The sequence below is a fragment of the Monodelphis domestica genome, chromosome 5, assembly GCF_027887165.1.
Source record: "Monodelphis domestica isolate mMonDom1 chromosome 5, mMonDom1.pri, whole genome shotgun sequence".
In the NCBI taxonomy this organism is placed as follows: domain Eukaryota; kingdom Metazoa; phylum Chordata; class Mammalia; order Didelphimorphia; family Didelphidae; genus Monodelphis; species Monodelphis domestica.
Window position 1 is genome coordinate 298,618,436 of NC_077231.1, and position 24,571 is coordinate 298,643,006.

Genomic DNA, 24,571 nt, shown 5'->3' on the forward strand with positions numbered 1-24,571 from the left:
AATATGGCGGAGCCTGTTGGAGTTGACACTTTGCTAGTAAGAACCTCCAGAAGGCAGAGCCACCTCTACACCACAATGAAACATCACAATAGAGCTTTTGTGGAAGGTTATTTGGCATGAAACAATAAATATATGGTCCCAGAGAAAGAGAGAGGACCCAATGTAGTGGAGAAGGTCAGAGCTGGAGTCAGGAAGACCCAGCCCAAATTCTGCCTCTGACACAAATTGTCTATGTAATCATGGATGGTCAGTTTCTCAATGCCCCTCAGGCATCTCTTTAAGAAAACAAGTTTCGATAAATATGTGGATCTGAGCTGTTGGAGGAAGTTTCCAAATGAGGAGATTCCTTGTTGTTGTAGAGTTGTTTCAGACTCTTTATGTCTTCATTTGGGGTTTTCTTGGCAAGGATACTGCAAGGGTTTGCCATTTTCTTTTCCAATTCATTTTACAATTAAGGAAACTGAGTTAAATAGGGTTCAGTGACTTGCCCAGGGTCACATACCTAATACACGTCTGAGAGAAGTTAAGTGACTTAGCCAATGTCACACTTGATAGTATGAAGCAGAGGTAGGATTTCCAGAGGGAAGAGACAAAACTGGCAACTAAATTTTTTAAAAAGTTGAATAAAAAACAAAACAAATAAAAAACAATTTTTTGTTTTTGTCATAACACATGACACTAATTCTGCAAACTATACCATTTCATTGTATGGCTATTAAAGGAACATCTCTTATATAATGAACAAAATGGAATTAGCCAATCCAGACTTCCAGTGAAGTAGAAATAAAAAAGAGAAAAGTTTACACTGCTGCTTCCATAGAGAAACATCGGTTAGTTTGCCTAAATTTTTACCTAGGGAGAAAATATTTGTGCAGAAGAAGCTCCATTAAAAAGATCTCAAATTTAATTATTTTTAAGAGACTATACCAAAAATTTAAGTACATTTAAAGTAATATTGAAATGCCAGTGCTTTAGAAAAAAGGACGCCATCTTCTAATGTGTGCAAATCATTCACAGGATGATCAAGCACTCCTGATTTTTAGGACATTCTTAATTGGCTCTACAAAAATATCCTAGGTGAAACCATGTTTCAAGGAACATTTAGTTCCAGATTTAGAGCATTCATTATGCATCTTGGGTGATTGGCTGAATGACAGTCCAGTGCGGTTTCATGATGTTTCTTTGGGGTTGGTTATAATGTATTATAGTGATGTTATTTCAAAATGAAGTTGGTCAGGCAATATTATGCGTGGTATGCCAGGCTGGACATTCTATTCTTGTCTCGGCAGCTCGGAGCCAACCACCATCTTGGTTATCAGAAGTTATTTCAGTATGCTGAAAAGTTGCAGAAGAATTGTGAAGAGATGAACTTTTACAGGAATTCAAGTTTGTGGTTTGAGTGCTGGGCCTGGAAACTTAAAGGAACAAGGCTGGCCTTATGAGTTGGCAGGATAGGCCACTGCCCACATGGAAAAATTAGAGGGCCGGAGACAGGGCCGTTCTGCTTGGACATTTCTCTTGCTACCTGTCTTGTGGCTGAATTTCCACCATTAGAGAAAGATCATTTCCTTGAGAGTTTTTAGGTTTGGGGGTCTTTAAATTCCTGGATAAAAGAGTTCCCTAGAAAAAATAAGAATTTGATTTATTATCTAATAACCTCTTAGCAAGACCCAAGAAAAGTCCTTGGGAATAAGGACAGAACTAGTTGATAAGGAGGATGGAGAAGATGGGGATGGACCATAGAGGAGAATGGTTAGGTGGTTTCAAAAGTAAGAATAAAAGGCAAAACAACAATAATCCTCTTCCCCCACCAAAAAAGGATGTCTTTCAAAATTTTACCTAATCTTATTGAGGAAAAGTGAAATCACTCACTGAAATGGAACCATTAGAAAGAATAATAAGAGTTAGCATGTATAGATCACTTTAAGGTTTGCAAAATGCTTTACAAATTTTTTCTTATTTTTTTCTCACAAGAATCCTGGGAGGAAGGTATTATTATCCCCATTTTACAGATGAGGAAACTGAGGCTGAAAGATGTAAAGCCTCTTGCCCAGGGTTATACCACAAAATATCTGAGGCTGGATTTGATTATAGGTCTCCTTGACCATTTCTCTAAATTATCACCCCAATGCAAATATTAATAATATAGAAATAGGTCTTGATCAATGACACATGTAAAACTCAGTGGAACTGCTTGATGGCTACAGGAGTGGGGTGGAAGAAGGGGATGGAAAGAACATGAATTATGTAACCATGGAAAAATATTCTAAATCAATTAATTAAATAAAAATTTTCAAATAAAAAAAGAATGAAAAAAAAAGAGTAGTCTATCTACCACACCACCTAGATGCCTCCAAGTTGAATAAAATGTATTTATAGAGTGATTTATGGTTTGCAACAATCCTGTGAGGTGGGTATTGAAAATTAAGGAGGGATACCATATTGGCCAAGGAAGATGCCAAGACTCAGTGCCATTAAATGACTTGCCCAGAACTGGTAAGCACTGATCATGTCTCTCCTGTTTCCCTGTTTCCCTTTCATCTGAATGGCCAAGATATGCTTGTTTCATCTTTGTCTTACTCGATGAGGTGGCTTTTGATCATTGGTCACAAATCATCTCCACGAACATTCTAGCCATCACGTCTTCCATCATGCCTTAGTGGTGGCCCTGGACTCTTGGCGTCCATACTATGAACGGTAAGATTTGTGAGGATCCCCAATCAGCTGGAAAGACTGGATATATACATCTGGTAAAGGACTGTGTGTCTGTCATGCAAAGACTAGAACTGCAGAAGTTTAGAGATACTACCAGAAGATGATGGATCTGTTTAGTTCCTACAGGAATGACTGTAGATTACTGATGTTGACAGAACTCTTATAAGGAAAGTGAACAACATTACAGAAACAGCTTCGAAAGACTTAAGATCTCTGATCAATGTAACAACCAACCATGACTCTAAAGGACTAACAGTCTAGGCTACCCTTCTCCTGGCAGAGAGGTGATGGACTCAGGATGCAAAATGGCACAAACATCTTTGGATTTGGCCAATGTGGGAATGTGTTTTGCTTGACATGCCTACTTGTCACAAAGGTTTTGTTTTCCTAAATTTTTTTAAATGGGGGAAATGAGGAGGGGAAAATGCTTGTTAACTGAAGAAGAAATTTCAATAAAAAAACAATGAGATAAGTACCTGCTCATAGCACACCTGATATTGATATTTCTTTAAATCTAGACTGGACTTTGTTGATCTCATCCTTCCAGAAGATTCTTTTCTTCCCTCCTTTCCTTCCAGCTTAAAAAAAAAATGAAAAAACATTTTAGCATCACAAGCTTAGTGAAGCACTAAAACCATTAGCAAAAAAGAAAACAATCTGGTTAAACAATATGGGAACCAACACAAAAGCTGGAGTCAAGAATTCTCAGAAAAAGGGGGAATCTGAGCTGAGTCTTAAAGGAAGCCAGTCCTTCCCTGCTCACATTTGAGACTAACCTGATCATATTCCTAAAACAGAACTATACAGTTACTCCACGATTATTCATTCTGGCCCAAGAGTGTAGGGTCAGGACCAAGGTTGACCTATAAACTTCCTTTGTGCACAGGGGCAGTGCCAGTAGGACCAGCCCAGCCACAGAGGAAGGTCCATTATGGTCCAAGTCTCTGTGAGTAGCCAGAAGCAAGAGGCAGATTATAAATAGTCGAAAGAGCAGTTAGCGGAGTAATGAGCCAGAAACACAATGCAAATGGGTCCCAAGACAAGGAGAGGGTGTTCTGGGTCTAAAAAGAGTGGTTTGGTAACACTGTGCCTACAAGATCCAAGGGGCAGGGCAAGGGCTGAGCTGGAACAAAAAGTTCGCATACAATTTGTTTCCCTTCATACGGTCCTGACCGTGACCTCTTGGTTCCTCTGAACTTCTAGCCCAGTGTTTCTTGATTGACTAAGGACAGGCGAGGGGTTCCTGGGAGAACTTGGCTGTCGCAGAGCCAGCAAAGGGGTCTTTCCCTGGGGCTCTAGTGCTGTGGGTCTCTTCTGGATGAGCCTGATGCCAGGATGTGCTACTAAACAATGGCAAGTCTGGAGCACAGATTGCTCCAAAGAGTTCTTCCAGGGATTATGCAGCATCCGCCCATCACCTGGAATGATCTCTCCACCATCATTCTCTGAATGAGTCCATCTTCCCAGAAGTTGGGAGACCCCCACCCACACCAGCAGATTTTAGTAGTGTCTGTGAAGACCCTGAATACATACTTAGCTTAGGAAAGGCAGCAAAATAAATTCAAGGTTATGATTGGATGGAAGTTTTGAATTCACATTTTGGAACATTTCTAATTCGTAGGGAAAGATGCTTAAAAGACATCAGTAATAAGAAAATTTCTTTTCATACAACCTAATCAAGATCACACATAACCTCTTACACTTAAAATTGTCCATATGTATAGGAAAAAATGAAGTGGATAATTGGGATTCAGTTGTACTTAAGAATTTATCAAAGTAGAATTTTCATCCTAAGTCTGTTTCTGAGTTCTAGTCCTCTAGTAACCTTTACACCTAGTCTGAGTAGTCTATATCCTCAATGAGCTAGCATAATGCTTCAGTATTTATTGAATGAGTAGGCAGCTAGGTGTTACAGTGGATAAAGAAATTAGACCTGGAGTTAAGAAGACCCAAGTTCAAATCCAACATCAGACATTTACCTTGAATAAATCGCTTAAATTTTGTCTGCCTTAGTTTTCTCATCTGTAAAGTGGGAATAATAATAGCACTTATCTCTCATGTTGTGGGGAGGATAAAAAGAGATAGTATTTATAACATGTTTTGCGAAGTTTAGAATATTATGCAAAAATATATTTTATTATCAATTATAATATAAATTATAATATATAAATTATTATAAATAATAGCCATTATTATTCATAGATGGATTTTGGAGATTTTAAGGGAAGCAAGGAAAAGCCTGCTGCTAAAAAAAAAGTTAAAAAGAGAAACCACACTTAAATACTTGTTTCATTTACTTCCTCAGAAGGTCTTTCACGGAGAATTCGGACTTTGATGTCCTCATCCCTTGAATCCCAGCTCTCTTATCATTTCCCAATTATGTCCTGCCAAGCCTCATGGCTGGCTCTCGCTCACCATTCACCATTTTCCTTCCTATATACACGCTGCTCAATGAAGGTGGAGACAATCCCATAACCACTTGCCACATCTCTAGGCTGTTCCAAGTTGACCCAAGCCTCCCAAATGACCTGGATGACTTGGGTGACCCAGCCAAGAGCTACAAGTTCCTGCCTCTTAGCTGTCCTTCTCCAAGTCAAACTACCTCCAAACTCTAAAATTTCTGTGTATTTAGACAACAAGGCAGAAAAGCCATTCCTTGAGGTTTTATTTCCTCAGCCTTAGATATCGTTCATTAAAGTTTATTTCACACGTAAACTTAGGAAACAAACCCAGGCCCCAAATTTAAAGAAAAAGGATATTCAAGTGGAATCCTATCATGTATCGTTCTGTAATAAATCAGACATTTCTACCCAAACTTTTTAATGCTGAATAATTTGAATTTTGCCCTGGAATTTACACCCTAAAATCCCTCTTTCCACAACTATGAAGCCAGAATCAGGACAAATGCAGAGCTTTTGCCCCTGGCACACCTGTTTGTCTTTCAAGCTTCCAGCTTTCCATTGCCATCCCTAACATTCTACTGATTTCTCCTTATCAAAAACCTCACTTAAAAAAGGATCTGAAACTTTACAGTAGTCCAAAGTGCTCTCTTTGGGGGGGCAGCTGGGTGGCTCAGTGGATTGAGAGCCAGGCCTAGAGATGGGAGGTCCTAGGTTCAAATCTGACCTCAGACACTTTCCAGCTGTGTGACCCTGGGCAAGTCACTTGACCCCCATTGCCTAGCCCTTACCACTCTTCTGCCTTGGAGCCAATACACAGTATTGACAACTTCTGCCTTGGAGCCAATACACAGTATTGACAAGATGGAAGGTAAGGGTTTAAAAACAAACAAGTGCTCTCTTTGGAAATTTTTGCTTTTATGAGGATTAAAGCCTATAGGTAAAGAGGCTTTGGGTATCTCTGAGCAGAGGAGTGATTTCAGAATGATAAGATAAGAGGGGAGGCAGCTCCACAGTGAATTGAGAGGTGGCCTCCTAATCAGGAAGACCTGAGTTCAAGTCCAATCTTTGCTATATCTTGACTGTAAGATCCTCTGTAAGCTCCAGGCAGCTCTTGGCTTCAGAGAAGGTGTGGACCTGAACTGATAGAGGAAATTCCTCAAGAGGATAATATAATAGGCCTATTTGGAGTGATAACAGACCTAATTAATCCACCTTCCTAGCTCAAAGTTCAGAACTGAATATTCAGCACTCCTTTCTTCAACTCTGGGCAGCCTAGTCAATCTTGGGCAAACAGTTTCTCTCTGGGCCTCACCTAGAAAATTAAAGGATTGGACTAGAGGATCCCTAATGTTCTCCAACTCTAAATGAGGCACCCCAAGGGTCTCACCCATAAGGAGATTCACATCCTCAAGAGCTGGGTGTCTGCAGGAAGTGACAGTGGCAGAGGGATTCTGTCTCCCTTCCAGGAGCCCAGAAGCAGAGAAAGAATCTCTGGTTGGAGGGAACTGGGTGGGCTAGAGCTAGAATGAAAAGATAATCCATTGTGATGGCTGGGAAATGAGCCAGGGCAGAGGCATCCATGGAAAACTCACTTAGGATGATTTCACAAGGACTGAGTCATGGAGAGCTGAAATGTACCCCAGTGTAATGGACAGAGCCTGAGATGGGAGTCAGTTACTTATTACCTTATCACTGCCCTGGGCCTCAGGTGCCTGATGTGTAAAATGAAGAGGTCAACTGGATGGTCACTTTTGTATGGAGCTGGAGACCTCTCCTTTCTCCTTTCAGGTCTAAAACCTATAAAGTATGCCAAAAAAAAAAAAAGTTTGAACATTCCTGGTTAAAAGGTGTGCGGAAATAAAATCGAATAGCAAGGATTTATTTACTCTTTTTCTCATCAAAATACCAGACACTGATTGTTGATGAGACACAGTAGAAAAGTATTCTGCCTGGTTACACAGTACTGATTCCAAGATGGAAAGAAAAGGTTTTTTAAAAAATGTTTTTTAAAGAATAATAAGACTATAACAGTAATAACAGTCACAAAGAAAGCTTTCAGGATTACAAAGCACTTTACAAACATTATTTCATTTGACCCTCACAATAATTCTATAGGGTAAGTAACTACTATCTCCATTTTATAGGCGAGGGATCTGATTTCCTCAGGGACAGAAAGTTAATTAGGGTCCAAGGTGGAATCTGCACCCAGATCTTGTTGGCTCCAAATAAAAAATTATATCTACTATTCTATCCTATTGCCTGAAATAAACAATGAATATAATTAAAGAATAAACACAAATTTGGAAACAAGGTAAAGTTACTGGAACAGGTGAGTAAATAAGTGACTCACAAATGTTTTGCTATTAAGCTCCTAGAATTACTTATATGAACTTTTCTTTTTCCAAAGATGCAACTAGGGTTTGGGGTTTCTGACGGTGCTTTTTTATACGGGATAAGAATACTAGACAAGTTGGAGTAGATTCCTTTTCCTATCATGTTTTGTTTTTACAGCTCACCTAAAAAGTCAACTATGTTTTATTTAAAACAAACAAACAACTCCAATTGTTTAAAACATTTTTTTTAAATAAATTCAATTGCTTGGGCCAGTTCCTAAAAGCATCACAGACCTTTCATCTGTTACAGGAAAAGGAAATAAGAGACTGGCTTTGGAAAAAGCTATTTTCTTCGTAGAAAATAAGTGATTCTCTGGTTATCTCTTCAGGACTCTCTTCTGGGAAAGGGGATACCAAGCAGTCTGGCTCTCTTTCCCTAAACTTTCCATTTTTTAGACATTACACCCAGTTTCTTTAGAAGAATGCCGGTACCCTGTTTAAAACCTTCCTAATCTGATGTTTTGGAGTTAAGCAAGTCAATAAACACCAGAAGGGACTGTAGACTTTAGCAGCCTGGCTCCTATATGAATCCATATGAAACATTTTTCTCCTTCAGGATATACGTGCCACCTCACACAAAAAAAATATAGTTCTTGTTTAGCTAGGAATTGACTCCTAGCCTAGCTCTCATCTGAATCTCTCCGTAGAGGAAAGGAGATGAAACTAAACATACATCAAATCAGCTTGAGTTTGTAGGTGAGCATTTGTGGGAAGGAAGGGACTAAAAAGGAAAATATGGACATCTTCTGAGCTGCTGGAAGATTGGATAGGCTTTTGATAAAAGAACTTAAGGAAGGACTAAGTTTTTCTAGGGAAATGTATAGGGACATCAAGAAATGAGAGCCTGAGTGTCTGTAGTACAAGAGGAAATCTAGAGATCTTTTTTGTGTATTAATAACTCCCTAGGATTGCTTTCTCAGACTCAGGCTATATTTCCCCCTTGGGGTTCTAAAATCACTTCTAAGTGATAATGAAATCTCTTGTTATTGAGTCAACTTTCCCCCCATTATATATATTTTCCTCCACTGACGAGTACCCTAATTTCATTAAAAAATATGACAATTATCTTTTACAATGGGATTTTTACTTAGGATCTATAAAATAAACAGAAAAGTATAACTGTTTCCCCCCTTGTTCTTCCTTATACCACTTGGGTTTCTGGGAAGAGAGTACTTCAGGATTCCAGGATGATGAAGAACTCATTTGTCAAGAAGGTCCCTGCTTCATGTCTCACTTATACTGATAACTAGAGCACCATTGGGCAAGCTCATCTCCTTGGTCACATTAATCAAGGAATCTTGGGTAATTTAACATATTGCATAGAAAACATCCTATTAGAGAAGAACCTTGAAGTTTGGGGTTGTTCTCTACTTAGTCTAATGCATTTTTTTTAACATCCAACAAATAAATAGGATCATGCTTTCTTTCCACCTTTCAGTCAATTCTATGATTGCAAAGACATAGCTGGAAAAGATAGTGTAGGCAAGACTATTCATTTCCATTTTTGTATTTTCCTCAAGGATTCTTATAATACTTGAGTAAACTAAGTCTACCTAATTTTCACAGTTTTGTGTTTTTTTTTAAAGAAGGGAAAGGTACATAAGCTTCTAGTTGCTGATTGTTAGTTACTTTGGTGTGTAAAAATTAAAATTAATGTACAATAATTAAAATTATTATATTTTAAGAGATTTATTAATGATCATTAGAAATAAAGGAATAAAAAGGTAACAGAATAAAACCACGTGCTCATGGCTAATCTGTAACAACAGAAAGTTAGTGGGCTTCTGAGAATTGTAGTTTTTAGGGTAACAGATTTCTAATTACACAGGTGTGAGAAATAAATATTATTCATGATCACTCCCAATTTGGGGAAGGATTCTTCCCTTTTTAAAAACTCTTAAAAATAGAATTCTGAGTGGCTTCAAAATTCTGGTAACAAAGTAGAGAACAGGTAATAGAATTGAGGCAGAGAGATCATTTATCAAGCTATTATAATAGTCCCAGTGTAAGGTGATGATGACATGCAATATGGTGGTGTTGTTGGTATATATTTATAGCTGTGTGGGTGGGGGGGAGACTAAAACAAGAAGATCTGACAAAAGACTCGATATAAGGAATGAATGTGAGAGTCTGAGCTGACACTGAGGTTACAAATCTGGGCCACTTGGAAGATGGTGGTGACCTCAACAATAACGGGGAGGTTTGTAAATGGTGACGGTTTGGGAGGAAAAAATAAGGAGCTCTATTTTGGACATGCTGAGTTTGAGAGCCTCTGGACCTCTATGTCCTCAACTATAAAATGAGTAAGATGGACCAGATGACCACTAAGGTTCTTAAATCTATGATCTGTTTTCTCATATAACAAATTGGCTGGTGAGGTATAAGGCAAATATGGTACTGGTACTGTCATGAAAGATAAAAACAGATTACTATTAAAACACTGGAAAATCAATTCCATTTTGTATGTGTTTGTTGTATTCCTTCTAGGTTTATCCATAATGTGCTCTTGAGAGGACAGATTTTTATGCGTGAGTCTCACGCCAGCCAAGCTTTTCTGTAGGCTCACTTTCCCCTCTTCTGCTTTTCTCCATTCTGTGTGGCAATACTGCTTCTAATCTTCAGACATCTTCCTTTTGTAATCTTTTTTTAAATGAGCTTACACTCTAAGCCTCTGCTACCCTTAATTGCTAAGCCTCCCCTCTAGGCAAGGAGATCATGACTTTTGATGGCAGAGATGATTTCTGGGGTCTTCTGACCTACTCGGTATGCTGCCTGTTTTATAGCAGTTAAATTTCTGCCAGAAATAGAGATTATCATTTTACTATCATTTTTAATTTTAAGTTCTGGCTTAATTCCTCCTCTCCTCTTTAATGCCCTGTTACTGTTCCAACCGACGTGGTTCTCTCCCTTTGTCCAAACCCCTAGAGCAATGACTGATGATGATAATTTCAAATATGGTAGACTCTCTCTAATAAAGCTACTGTTGGGAGACAGGTCTAACCACTATATTATAGGTTAATCATGTTATTTCAGGTTTTTACTCTATGTGCTTCTATTATAGAGAACATGACTTAACTTGTGTTCCATCTGAGTCAGCCTAATAAAGAACCATCAAAATGGAACTCTATTGTAGGCAGCAAGAAGAGAGAAATTAATAGGAATTCTTAGTAGGAATTCTTGGATTTGCAGATTGCTAAAAAAAAAAAATATCTTGGCCAATTACTAATTGCTTTTCCATAGAACCATGTAACACTAAATCCAAAATAATCTAAAATCTATGACTTCTAAAGGTTACAACCTAAGAAAAAGATAATGTTGAAACAAATATAAAACGTAAATAAGCCACAACTTTTTACAGAATCAAGCCTTGCTTATTTTATTTTTTGTAATACTGTTTAGAGAACATAATGGTCCCTCTCTCTCCATCTCTTGGCACTATTTTCTAATACCAGACTTTGCTGTAGTTGTACTTGGACTGGCTTGCCAATTATTTCTAGAAGGTCATACCTGTGGAACCATGACTTATAAATTGCAGTGGAAATGTAAATGTCAACAGAATAGAATATATAGAAGAAATGTAGGTCAGATAGTATTTATGTATCGAGCTCAGAATCTTTGAAATACCAATGAGGATACCCCAAAGAATGAGGGGAGTTATTCTCATTAAAATCATAGAATCTAGGGCTGAAAGAGAATTGAATAATCTTTGGCTTCTTAACTTGGAGTCCATAGACTTCTTTAAGGAATATTTCCATAACTATTTCAATAAAACTGGCTTCTTTTGTGGTCCTGTGCATTTTATTTTATTCATTTAAAAACATGGTTCTGAGCTTCACTGAACTGACAAAGAGGTCCACAAAACACACACAAACAAAGGGCAAGGATTAGGCAAATGGAGTTAAAAGACTTGTCCAAGATCACAGAACTTGGAAGTGTCTGAGACCAGATTTGAACCCAGGCCCTCCCTACTCCAGACCTGGTGCTCTGTCCACTGAACCATACAGCTGACTCATTATTGTTGCTACTAACAATTATTATTGCTGTTATGTTTGCTATGTAGAAGAGTCAAGAGTGGAACCCAGGTCCTCTGATGCCAAATTTAGTGGGTTTCACCCCCCCCCCCACACTGAATCTTACTTTATTCTGATATCAATTTGCAAACTTGGAGCAATAGTGAAGAACAATTAAAGCCCAGCAAACACACCTTTATTTTCTGACAGCCTTTGTTTAAAAGCAAAAAATTAAAAAAATTAAAAAAGGTAAAAGATGCTTACAAATCCCTTGGAACTAAGCCCACAGAGAGTTGACATAAATCCAAGAAATCCAGGTAGTCAACGCCAAGTGACTTCATCCAACTTGTAATACAACTTTCAGTCATTCAACCAAACTGCTCCATCTTTCTTTTTGCTCAGGGGTGATGGACTCTGATAGCTTTCTCTCATGTAAGAGCTCTGCATTGAGCTTTTAAAACATCTTGTATTTCTCCAACCAATTAAACATTACTTTTGATGACCTAAAACCCAATGGGATCCGTTGAACTGTCATTAAAGTTGCCTCTTCTTTGAACAGGAATATATCTAGGCTCATGCTTTAATGGAAATGTTCCCCACACTCCCAGAAATTTACCTGTCTGACTGCCCTCTCTCACTTGCTGGCTTATCATCTCTATCACACCCCCAGACTGCGGGTGTTCCCCAATGTTCAGTCCCAGCCTTCTTATCCTCCTCCTTTGAGTGCCATGTTCTATCTAAATCCTTTCCAGATTTCCTTCCCACTTGCTAGACCTCTTCCAACCACACACAGTCTCTTTATGTTTTCTGTGTTTACTTAGACATATACTTTTCGATATAGTATAGATTATCCCCCTCACTAGACTGTAAACTCCTTGCAAGGCAGGGATTCTTTTATTTCTTGTTTTTGTATTCCTAGAAACTATTAATGTTCGTGACATACAGTAAGTGTATTGATAAATGCTTATGGATTAATTAATTTAAGTAAGCATTGCCTGAGAAGCCTCCTGGCACAGGGGATAGATGCTAGTCTTGTCCTTTACACTTACTAACTGCGAAGCCCTGGGCAGATACTTTAACTTCTAGATGCCATGATGAGATGCTCCTTAATATACACTAAGTCTTATATTGTTTTCGACCTAGAGAAATCCCATACATTGCAATTGATCACGAGCAATTGGTGTCCACCAAGGAGAATTTTTTAAAGGTTTTTTTATTTATATTTATTAAATTAATTAATTTATTTTTTATTAATTAAATTAAATTAAAAATTAAATTAAATATAAATATTAAATATATTTATATTTATATTAATTAATTAAAAATTAAGAATAAAAACATTTGTCCCAAAAGTAATGAAACAGTGTCTGCTTACTGCCTAGGAATATCACTACTAGGTTTCTACCTTAAAGAGTTTGAAAAAAAAAAAGAACAAAATGTCTTACATATACAATAATTATTTACGGCAGCTCTTTTGTGGTAGCAAAAAACTAGAAACTTAGGAGTGACCATTGTTGGGGAACGGCCAAGCAAATTGTGGCTTATGAATATAATGTAACAGACAATTATGAGGTAAGAAATGAAGTAAAAAGATGTCAAAGAGACCTGGGAAGAGTTGTATGGACAGATGAGAAGTGAGGAGAAATGCCAAAAGAAAAAAGTTCTACTATAACATCATTGATATTGTAAAAATGAACAATTCTGAGAAACCTCTGATCAACTAAATGGTTTAATCATGATTCCAGGCGAACAACAAAGAAAGCTGGCCACCGAATGACAGAAAGATGATTGATTAACATGCAAAATAAAAACACATTTTTGAATGTGGACAACACAGAACTTTGTTTGGCTTTATGATGCTTTCTTTTCTTCCGTCCTTTCTCATTTCCTTCTTTCCTTTATCTTTTTCTCCCTTCTTCCATCATTTCTTCCTTCCTCTCTCTTTTTTTCCTTTCCTTTCTTCCTTGGTGATATGTGAGAGGAAGTGAAGGGCGGGGAGAAGCTTGATATATTTAAAAAAAAATCTTAGAAAATTCAATCACCACTTACATCTGTCCACAAATGACTAGACCTTTCCTGTGGAATTGCATGAACCTTACAAAGCAAACTTCTGGGTACATATTGTAGGGATCAGGTTTCTGGGAATTGGTGGTAATTATATTACAAGAATAGAGGTAAGAATGGGATAAAGGTAAAGCTAAGCTTACTTCATCACATCCTGGGAAAACTGGAAAAGAGACAGGTTAAGGCAGAGACTATTGAGAAACTTCTCAAATGCCCTGAAGACAACTGAAACCCTACTATATAAATGGTTTTACCCAAAGCTTATCACACGATGGTGTATACTTGCCATGTGAATGAGGACAAAAATTCTAAATACTACAAGACTACAGTAAGTCAATGGGCTGATATTCCAAGGTTTTAAGTCTTTAAAGCCCTAACTGGCCTCTTTAATGGTATCGTGCTAAGGCTGGGGAAGAGGAGATATTTGGGCGCAATGGGTGCCTTTTCAGATTTCCTAAAGGGAAGCTATTTTCTGCAAGCTGCCCTTTGAGCTCGTTTTAAGATGCTGAATTCCCTCCATGCCAAATTTAATGTAATATTTAAGAATTGTGAGATGCGTCGATCTTCTAGCAAGTGTCAAGAAAATGCAGACCCACATTCATTCCTTTATCCATTTGCCAGACTGGCGACAACCAAACTATGCCAATCCCTCAGGACATGCAGGATTGGGAAGTGAAAACGTTATCATCCACATCCATGGGAGTTTTTATGAGGATAATAAAGGACATCTGGAAAATTAAGACCAACTGCATGGTCAGCCCCACAATCTTAAAAATGTTCTTGGCTCGAAACAAAGGTCTTTTTATTCATCAGAATCTCCTTTTGGGGGGGAGGAAAGACCGTTCCAACAAAACTGTTAGGTATTCGAATCAGTCGTGTTTTATAGAAAGTAACAAAGTCATTCGTGATTTGAATCATTTTAGAATATCAATTTTTAAAAAATAACTGTGGGCTATGTTCTTTGAAATGCCTACATGCAATCTAGAAGAAAGGTAAAGCCAAAGCCTTAGCCATAAAATACTGGGCTGCCTTTCATGGCTATGCTTACAGGATCTGAATTCTATGGCATGGACTTAGACACCTGCACTGTGTGAGGGAGCTTGTTGCTAGATGTTTTAGGGATGGAGAAGTTTCTAATGGGTGAAAAATCCACCCTAGGCAAGGGGAAATGGTGAAACATGGCCCATTCTGGCTAAGTATTCTATGATATAGACTGTGCTGTTAGCAGTGTGTATTTATGGTCCAACAAAGGATCCCCAGTGCTTTGAGATCCAGTTTGAGATCGTTGTCCTGTTCGCTTTCAGGATGCCAGCCCCCTGGAGGAGTAAGCCTATAAGCTTGGGCATAGAGTGGGCACTGAGCTGTTGTAAGACGTGAAACCTTCAGAGAAGAAATTCTGCATCAAAATTTCATAGGATTCTAGACCTGAAGGAGTTTTGGTATCATCAGTCCAACCCCCTCATTTTATGTTTATTTTACTTTTTCTTTTAAACCCTTATCTTCCATCTTAGAACCAGTAATGGTTTCAAGGAAGAAGAGCAGTAAGGGCTAGGCGAGGGGTCACAAAAGGTTCTTAACAGTATGATAGAGAGTGCTGGGAGAAACATGAAAGGTCATTTGGGTGACCACATGAACCCTCGTTTTATAAGAGGGTCCTGAAAGTGGCTTGTACCAAGGCCAGGATTTGAACATGGCGGCCTCTGGCTCCAATCCAACGCTCTTTCCACTGGGCTACCATCTCAGATGCTTGTTGAATCCCTCAATCATCCAGACTAAGGAATTAGCCCTCACATGTTCAGGGCTGGAAGGGATGATGGACTTATCTAATCTAACCCTTTATTTTAGACATGAAGGAATGGAAGCCCATGGGAGAGGGCCAGGACCTCGGCTGAGATCCTCTGGTCCTTTCCATTGTCTCATGGCCATGCCACACTCCATGAAATAGGCAGTGAATGACTTTATCCAACACAGGCACTCTTTGGCTTTTGAAGAGCCAGGTGACTAATAATCAGGGCAAATGAGTAAGAGCATCCTGTGCAGGCAGGAATGGAAATCTCTTCCAGAGAACAAGGACTGGGTCACAAATCATCGTTTTCATTTCTTATGATTACTCTCACCATGACTGACTCTTGAAAGAGTAGCAGGGGCGAGGAAGGGAAGGGTTCATGTTTCCACTTCTCTATCTGGGGATTCATTTTTTTTTTCCTCTCACAAAACAACATTATTAAACTCATAGTGAGGTTTTCAGGCCATTCCACAATTCAGACCATAATGAGAGTGGTCTATTAATATCAGGCTCCCGGTTGCAAATAACTGACTTGTAAATTGGCTGATAGAATAAGAATCCACAATTCAAATATTATTAAATGCCAAATAAAAATTAAATGAACGCTGCATTGATACTAGCAAAGATCCAATTTCTTTTCTTTAACCTAAAAAGCTTAGGTCACGGATCCCTTCATTGTGTACATTTCCAAGCATTAAAAAAAATAGTATATAATATGCAAAATACAGTGTAATGCAACAGTCTGCCACGATACCAATGACAAAACGTGCAAGAGGAGGTCGTCATCAGAAAAGTAGGGGGGTTAGTCATATAGAATAACCAAAGGGCAGGCTAAATGCCTCGCTGGTATCTCTGTAATGTCAGAACATCAAAAGGCAGGCACTCAGCATGTGGGGACCCCCTAGCAGGGATTCTGGGGAGGTTGCAGATAAGACTTACACAGGATGAGAGGGAATGAGTGGGCTCTGATCAGTGTTGCTAGAGGGAGTAAACACACTGGTGAGACCACTTAGCCATTCAAGTATAGGGGGAAAAAAATCATAGGGATTAATTATAATTAATTCTCATCTAATTTTTGAGCCAAATCAATACGTAGACATTTTCTGCCGTGAAATTTTCTAACAACTTCCTTGGAGTTACTCAAATGTCTTGGAAAGCATTTTGTAAGCTTTAAAGAGCAACAGATGTATTATGTTATCTATTGATAATCAGCTGGGTCCTTGACTGAGAATGGCTCCCACCAATAATTAAAGAAATAAAATCACCACTTCCCTAATATACAAAGGATTAACTAGTGCTGATTTCTACCCAGCACAATAGGCAACAAGTTTACAGAGTACTTCCATACTTTTATAGATACTGTAATGAATATTTCCTTCTCTTTGAGAATAATTTCTTTCCCCTTGCACTTGCATGACAATTGGCAGCAAAGCTAACACATGTGGGGGAGCACACCTTGGGAAGTCTTCTTTATACATGATCCTTCCCAAGTTTTAAACCCTATAAGCTATTTTCAGAATAACCTTGTTTAGGCAAGGTAAAGGAAAAGCTTATCTCCATCTGTCTGATTAGTAAAAAGATTCTACTAGCGTACAATGGCCACGTGCATTTTAAATCATTCTGAATCACTTTGGCAACTCTAAACATTTCTCCCCAAAGCTCTTGTAATGCAGCCAACTTGACATTCAGTGTGCAATTAGCAAATATGGAGTATTGCAATCATAGGGCTAAAACGGATTTCATCATTGTATCAACAAATGTGCACAATTACTTTAGAAAGAATTATCCAATTTTATTCAAAATTATCCAGGATTATTCAAGGCTCACTTGGTCTCCCTAGCTCTGATTATTTTTCTTTTTCATTTTTTAATGCTCTAAAGCACTTCTTTCCACAGAGGCATAGAGGCAGAAATAATAAAAGGATGGCTCGGGTCATTTCTCAGTCTACAGAAATGTCTTAGTGGTTCCAGTTAACATTAAAATCAAAGATTTAAATGATTAGTTAACCAAGAATTTCTGTGGATTTCAATGATATGCAATGTTTCTAACCCCACTTCATTTAAGTTCTCATGTTGACTGGTGGTGATCCTAGCTTCTCAAAGGCTCTGGAAGACCCTACCTAAGTGGAATGTACTTTTGAGTACAAACTGGTGATGAGACGTATGCCTATTGTCTAAGCTAATCACTGGGCTGGCCATAGCAACTCCAGAAGACAGCCCGAGTCACAAAGGGGCTGTAACTGGTCCTGGTGAAAGGAGTAGCCACAAACATAAAATAATGGCACATTTAAGAGTTGAAGTAATATACTCCTATCCCATATTACCAGTAATCACTGAGTTCAACTGTACCTATGTATTCCAAAGGATTTTTAAATCAAAGAACTTTTAAAAAATTAATTTTGTTCTTATTCTGAATTTAATGAACATGAATCTCCCCCTGCTCCAGCTCCTGATCATTTCCAGATGGAAAGTAGAAGAGAAAATTATAGCTAGCACTTACATAAGACTTTAACATGCATAAAAAACTTTTACATATTTTATCTCAATTATGCTATTATTATCCCCATTTTACAGATGAGGAGATTAAGTGATTTGTCCAGAGCTTTATGGGCCTCAGTTTCTACATTTATACTGGATTATATTTTCTAGTTCTAAAATTCAATAATGTTAGGACATGAAAGGCATAAATGGAAAATGCAAAATTTATAAAATGAATGACTTTTTGGCCTCCCTTTTCTTGAAGATCTATTAAAATGATACTATTTTTTTTGTATTGCGATCCTTCACTGGCTTATGATTCCATCAAAATGAGAAACTCTCTCCATTAATGCAGGTAACTACTTCCCTGTGACTATAGGAATAAAAGTCTTCTAGAGCTGCCATGTGCTGCCATGTATGAAAAAAATCATCAGCCTGAAACCAAAGGACAATCCTTGAACAACAGATAAGCAGTCCACCTCCAGGCCAATACTTGAAACCATTTTAATTTGCAGGACCTACTAGATAGTGTTTATTATTTGCTAGTATGGTCCTTTAGAACCTAGCGCCATATATCTATGCCATAATGAGTCATCAGAGGAGAACTTTGTTGGGAGATTAATGGCAAAAAGTTAAAATTCAATGAATAAATGATAGCATCATTTATTCTACTTGTCCTTGCTTCTGTGACAAATTAAAAATAAAATAAAGATTAGAAGTCTTGGGTTCAAATACGGCCTCAGATACTCCCAAGCTGTGTGATCCTGGACAAGTCACTTAACTCCCTATTACCTAGCTCTTTCCATTCTTCTTCCTTGGAACTAATACATAGTATTGACTCTAAAATGGAAGATATGGGTGTAAAAAATAAATAAAGTGAAATAAAATAAGAGTTTGTAGTAATCCAGAAATTCATTTTAAGAAAATGAAGTTCACACATCAACACTGCATTCAAACCAAGAAACAACACTGGCATTCAAAATGGAAACATTTTCAGAAAAATAACACTTACCTGTATTTGTGTAATGTGGACAGTTCCATTCTTAGTACATAAACACAGAAATATTTCAACTCTTCTACCTCTAAGAGTTTGTACATTTATTATTTTAGATTCATTATTAATTCAGTGACTGAGACAACTGTAGAATTCTTGGGATTAGCATGATGCTATGTATGAGTAAAGGACCAAAGAGGCAGAAGTCCTAGAATTATCACAATTATCATACAGCTCTGCAGAAAGGCCAGGTCACCTCTTAGCATCTTGGATCATTCCCAATCAACAATCTGCGTGTCTCACTTTAGATACAAACCACCTGGATGATGCAGAACCAACCCAGGCTTCAGTACCCAGCAAAAGAGAACCCAGCCATAATCACCCCACTCATGCCTGGAATTTCTCCTGATACCTGCTGCAAGGCAACGTTCAGAAACCTCCATCCTGGGGCCTTCTTCATCTCCTCATTGGTGATTCCTTCCTTGGGACCACCATTTTAGGTGGGACCTCGGCTATGCTTCTCCTTACCCATGCCTTATAGGCTCCTTTCTTCTCCTACCCTTTCACCCTCATCTTTACTTTCCCTTTATGCATTATCTTCTTCCATTAGAAGAAAGGTCCTGCCCTTGAGGGTACAGACCATCTTGCTTACTTGAATGTAGTCATAACCTCAGAGTACTTGGCATATAGTCAGCCCTTAATAAATGGGCTTGCTCTCTCCCTCCCTCTTTCTCCCCCCTCTCTCCTCTCTTTTTCTCCCCCCTTCTCTCTCCCTCCCTCTCCCTCCCCCCTCTCTCTCTTTTCTCTTTCTCCCTTTCTCTCCCTCTCCCCCCTCTCTTCCTCTCTCTCTCTATTTCTCTCCCTCCCTCTCTCCCCCCTCTCTCTTCTCTCTTTCTCCCTTTCTCTCCCTCTCCCTCCCCCCTCTCTTTTTCTCTCTCTATTTCTCTCCCTTACTCTCTCTCCCCCCTCTCTCCTCTTTTTCTCTCTCCCTTTCTCTCCCTCCCCTCTCTTCTCTTTCTCTCCTTTTTTCTCCCTTTCTCTTTCCCTCCCTTTTCTCTCTCCCTCCCCCTCTCCCTTTCTCTCTCTCCCTCCCTCTCTCCATTCTCTCTCTCTCCCTCCCTCCCTCCATTCTCTCTCTCCTTCCCTCCCTTTCTCTCTCCCTTCCTCTACCTCTCTGTCTCTTTCTCTCTTTCTCTCCCTCCCTCTTTCCCCCTCTCCTTTCTCTCTCCCTCCCTCTCAACTCCCCTTCTCTCTCTTTCTCTCTCTCCCTCCCTCCATTCTATCTCCCTCCCTCTCCCTCTGCCTCTCTGTCTCTCCCTCCCACTCTCTCCCCCTCTATTCTCTCTTTCTCTCTCTCTCCCCCTCTCTCCTCTCTCTCTCTCCTTTTCTCTCATCTCTCTAGTTATCTAACTGTCTACTTAAAATTTAGCTTATTCTTTTTGTTCATTATCCACAGTCTACCTGGCAAATGTGATGATGTATATAAGCATTTAGCAAGCCTTGTGATACCATAGAAATACCAGATATTATCATTGGCCATCATGAAAATACCTTAAAAGCATCAAAATGCTATGTCTTTCCCTTAGGAGTAAAGAAGATGGTTTCCCCATCCCATGATTACTATATGCCAACACCTCTTTATTCTGTAATGTGTGTTTGAATTACATTCCTCTTTTCAAGGCTATAATATTTTTTTAGTCCATGGTTTCATGATCCAGTCCCCATACTATTCTTTCTCCTTCCTTTCTCTCCTGCCATGTACCAGCACACTTAAATCTGTTTCAGATTAAGTTTACAAGAAGTGGAAGAATGCCAATGGCTCAGTATTTATTAAATGAAGATCAAAGGCTCTAAATTCTCTTTTCTTAACTCTCCTCAATTTGGAGTGAGTGTTCGACATTCCAGAAGGTATTCTTGTTTTCCATGCAAGAGTCTAAGAAGTCTTTGGCTTTTGATCATTTCTCTCTTCCCCCTTTATTCCCTCCTTGAGAACATTTACCAAAAAAAATTGGGGGGCAAGGGGGGGGGGGACTGGGTAGCTCAGTGGATGGAGAGCCAGGCCTAGAGACAGGAAGTCCTAGGTTCAAATCTGGCCTCAGACACTTCCCAGCTGTGTGACCCTGGGCAAGTCACTTGACCCCCATGGCCTAGCCCTTACCACTCTTCTGCCTTGGAACCAATACACAGTATTGATTCCAAGATGGAAGGTAAGGGTTTAAAAAAAATCTGCCATCTCTAAGGAATCTGTCATTTCTTTCGGGATTAGGAATAGGAGCTATCTCCTCTAGATCCCAGTCTTTTCTATCACTTTGTTGGGGCCTAGAGAATCACCTATCCATAAAGACAAACAGTCAATCACACATGAGCTTATAAGCTCTCACCCATCATCATCCCAATTACTGCCTGGACCCTTTTCTCCCAGACAACCCTCATCTGGGAACACTCGCAGTAGTGATAACAGGAGGGCTGCAAGTCAATACTTCTGAATAAAAAATGAAATAAAAACCTTCCTTTAGAGTTCTTGAAAGAGACAGAGACAGAAACAGAGTGACACTCAAGTTGAGAGATATGAAGAGATCGCCACAACCTTGCTGTCTTGAAATTCCCCATTTGCAGCAGAAAATGGTACGATGAGAAACCAGGCATCCAAAGGTATCCAAAGTGAGCTGAAGCCAACTCCTGGACACTAAATGCTTTTCTTCCACACGGGGAGATTGAATCTAGTTTGCTTCTTGGAGCAAAAGAATGAAAATCTCCCCAAGCTTGACTGCATGTCCTATAAGAGAACAAAAAACATTCTTGATATCTTTTAAAAATTTTTAAGTGATGGAGAAGCACCATTTTTGGTTTTTATATTCACACAAGACATAGAAAGTTCTTTAAAAGAATTTTGATATGAATTTCATCTTCCCAAGACATAGAAATCACAATTTAGTAGCATCAAACGAAACACAAGATAATGAAATCATAAAAGTATCTATTTCCTGAGAAGCAATGGGATCCATAGAAGATCGGGCATTTCAGACATACCCCTTTCAAGGTTCGGTTGGAAATACTTTTGTATTTGTTTCTTGAAATTAAAACCTCCATATTTCTGATAATAGACTTTGTATTTTTAAACTAGGACAATAAACTGAATTACAGAACAAAGAATCACTTCTCTAATGCTATGAAAACAATTTTGAAATAATAATATTGCTTCGTTACTCTTGACTTTTGATGACGCGTCATCAATGACGTTCCTCATCCCAGTTACCACCAAATTGATTAAAGGGTGGGATTTTACTATATCTCCAGGAATAACGTGGAGATCAGCCGAGCAGGAATCATCTCTCAAGATATCCTGTCATCATCTCTGAGGAGGCTGAAGGGTGCTTTAGGTTCTAAGGAGGGTGTTAAGTAAACTGCTACCTGTCCTTCCAAGTCATATTCACAGAAAGTATTGGTGATATTTTCAGTGTTCTAAGAAATGCTAATTCCCAGGAAATTCAGAGAAAATTACAGCAGCTCAGCACATTCGTAATAGAGAGGATTGATTGTGGGGCTGGGAAAAAGGTATAAATTTAAGAAAATAAACTTTGATCACAAAAATAAGGACATCCACAAAAAGGAAGCCTGAAACATTAATTTGCGGATATATTTTAACTTCGTGAAAAAGCAGCATCAACCTTATGGAAGAGCTATTTAATATTAAGAGTCTCGTTGACATTTAGGACGTTAAAACTAGGAGAGCTTTAGAGGCCATCCGGTTCAATTCTTAAGCTTGAGGACCATAGGCTAAATGACCAACTTGGTCATAGACCTAGTTACTAACCAGAGGCAGGACCTGGTCTTGAGCATCCCCTCTCTGAGAGATTCTTGGCCTTCCTCCAGATGTATGCAACCTAAAGTATAAATGGGGACCTCAACCGTAACTACCAGCCTTCTATGAGAGTGTAAGCTCCCTAGAACAAAATTAATATTTTACTTTTCCTGCAAATTCTCCAAAACTCAGCACAAAGTAGGAGCTCAGGTACCAAGCACTGAATAATCTTTCATGTGATTTGCCAGGTGGTCAACAGGGGCTTTACAGTTCTTCCCAGTCTGGACTATGTAAAACTCATCAGAGGTCTAAAATTTATGTAAACATACTTGTCTATTTTTTCAAAGTTTTAAAAAATGAGTAGGGTGTTTTAAAAAGTCTTGTCTTTATTAAAAAAAAAATTTATCTGGCAACAGCAGGGAGTGAATTGTTCTGCATTTTCTGGACAGTTGATACTCCTCTTAAACAGAAACACTCGTTTCCCCCTTTTTGATAAAATTATAAAATGCATGACACATTATAAACATAATCCTTTATTGTCATGGAACTTCAGAATTGACAGAGGCTTTGAAGTTTCGCTAACACGCCGCCTTCATTTTATAGGAGACTCAAGAATTAAGTCTCTTGTCTTTCCTTTCTGGACTTTGGTCTTTATGGGTCATCAGCTCTGTTAATCAATCAATCAATCAGAGAACAGTTAGGTGGCTCAGTGGATTGACAGCCAGCCCAGAGACAGGAGGTCCTGGGTTCAAATCTGGCCTAGCTGTGTGAGCCTGGGCAAGTCACTTGACCCCCATAGCTTAGCCCTTATCACTCTTCTGCCTTAGAACCAATACACAGTATTGATTCTAAGATGGAAGGTAAGGGGTTAAAAAAATCAGTCAATCAATCAGAAATAAAAATTGGATTCAATAGTCATGTTCTCCAAAGCTGAGGTACACAAATGTGTAACCCAGAACTTTGGGCTCCAGGTTGGACACTTTTTTCAAAAGTTCCTGTGCTACTGCTGGGTTTGTACCCCAAAGAGACAATAAGGAAAAAGACTTGTACAAGAATATTCATAGCTGCGCTCTTTGTGGTGGCCCAAAACTGGAAAATGAGGGGATGCCCATCAATTGGGGAATGGCTGGACAAATTGTGGTAGATGTTGGTGATGGAATACTATTGTGCTAAAAGGAATAATAAAGTGGAGGGATTCCATGGAGACTGGAACGACCTCCAGGAAGCGATGCAGAGTGAGAGGAGCAGAACCAGGAGAACATTGTACACAGAGACTGATACACTGTGGTACAATCGGACGTAATGGACTTCTCCATTGGTGTCAATGCAATGTCCCTGAACAATCTGCAGGGATCTAAAAAATACTATCCACAAGCAGAGGATAAACTGTGGGAGTAAAAACACCGATGAAAAGCAACTGCCTGACTACAGGGGTGGAGGGGATATGACTGAGGAGAGACTCTAAATGAACACTCTAGTGCAAATACCAACAACAGGGAAATGGGTTCGAGTCAAGAACACGTGTGATAACCAGTGGAATCGCGCGTCGGCTATGGGAGAGGTGGGGGGGGGGGGGGAGGAAAAGAAAATGATCTTTGTTTCCAATGAATAATGTTTCGAAATGACCAAATAAAATAATGTTAAAAAAAAAGTTCCTGTGCTAAAGAGCCGAGGCTGCTGGAAAACTCTGATGTGGCTATCCCCGCGTCTCTTAGTTTCAAGCAACAACTTTGAAAATCCAGAAAAAGGGGGTTCAAAGATGAGCATGTGAAAGCTGTTTTGACATAAAGTCCCTTTTCAGTGCCCCACATACCCCCTCTAAGTTAGACTCCAAGCCCCAATTCCATATCTAGCAATAAAGCAGCCCCCCCCAGAAGGGACCTGAACATTCTTTGGTCCGGTGGCTTTCACCAGGGCCCTAAGAGGTC

The 24,571-nt window shown here is 39.0% G+C and overlaps 1 long non-coding RNA gene across 1 annotated transcript; it reads right to left on the minus strand.

Moving 5' to 3' along the window:
* Positions 1 to 884: 884 nt before the first annotated feature.
* Positions 885 to 23,799, minus strand: LOC103106063 (uncharacterized). Its single transcript, XR_008912491.1, has 4 exons — positions 21,429 to 23,799; positions 6,803 to 6,914; positions 3,192 to 3,293; positions 885 to 1,620 (listed from the first exon to the last, which is right to left on the minus strand). It is a non-coding gene; the product is annotated as an uncharacterized LOC103106063 (long non-coding RNA).
* Between the last annotated feature and the right edge of the window lie 772 nt (positions 23,800 to 24,571).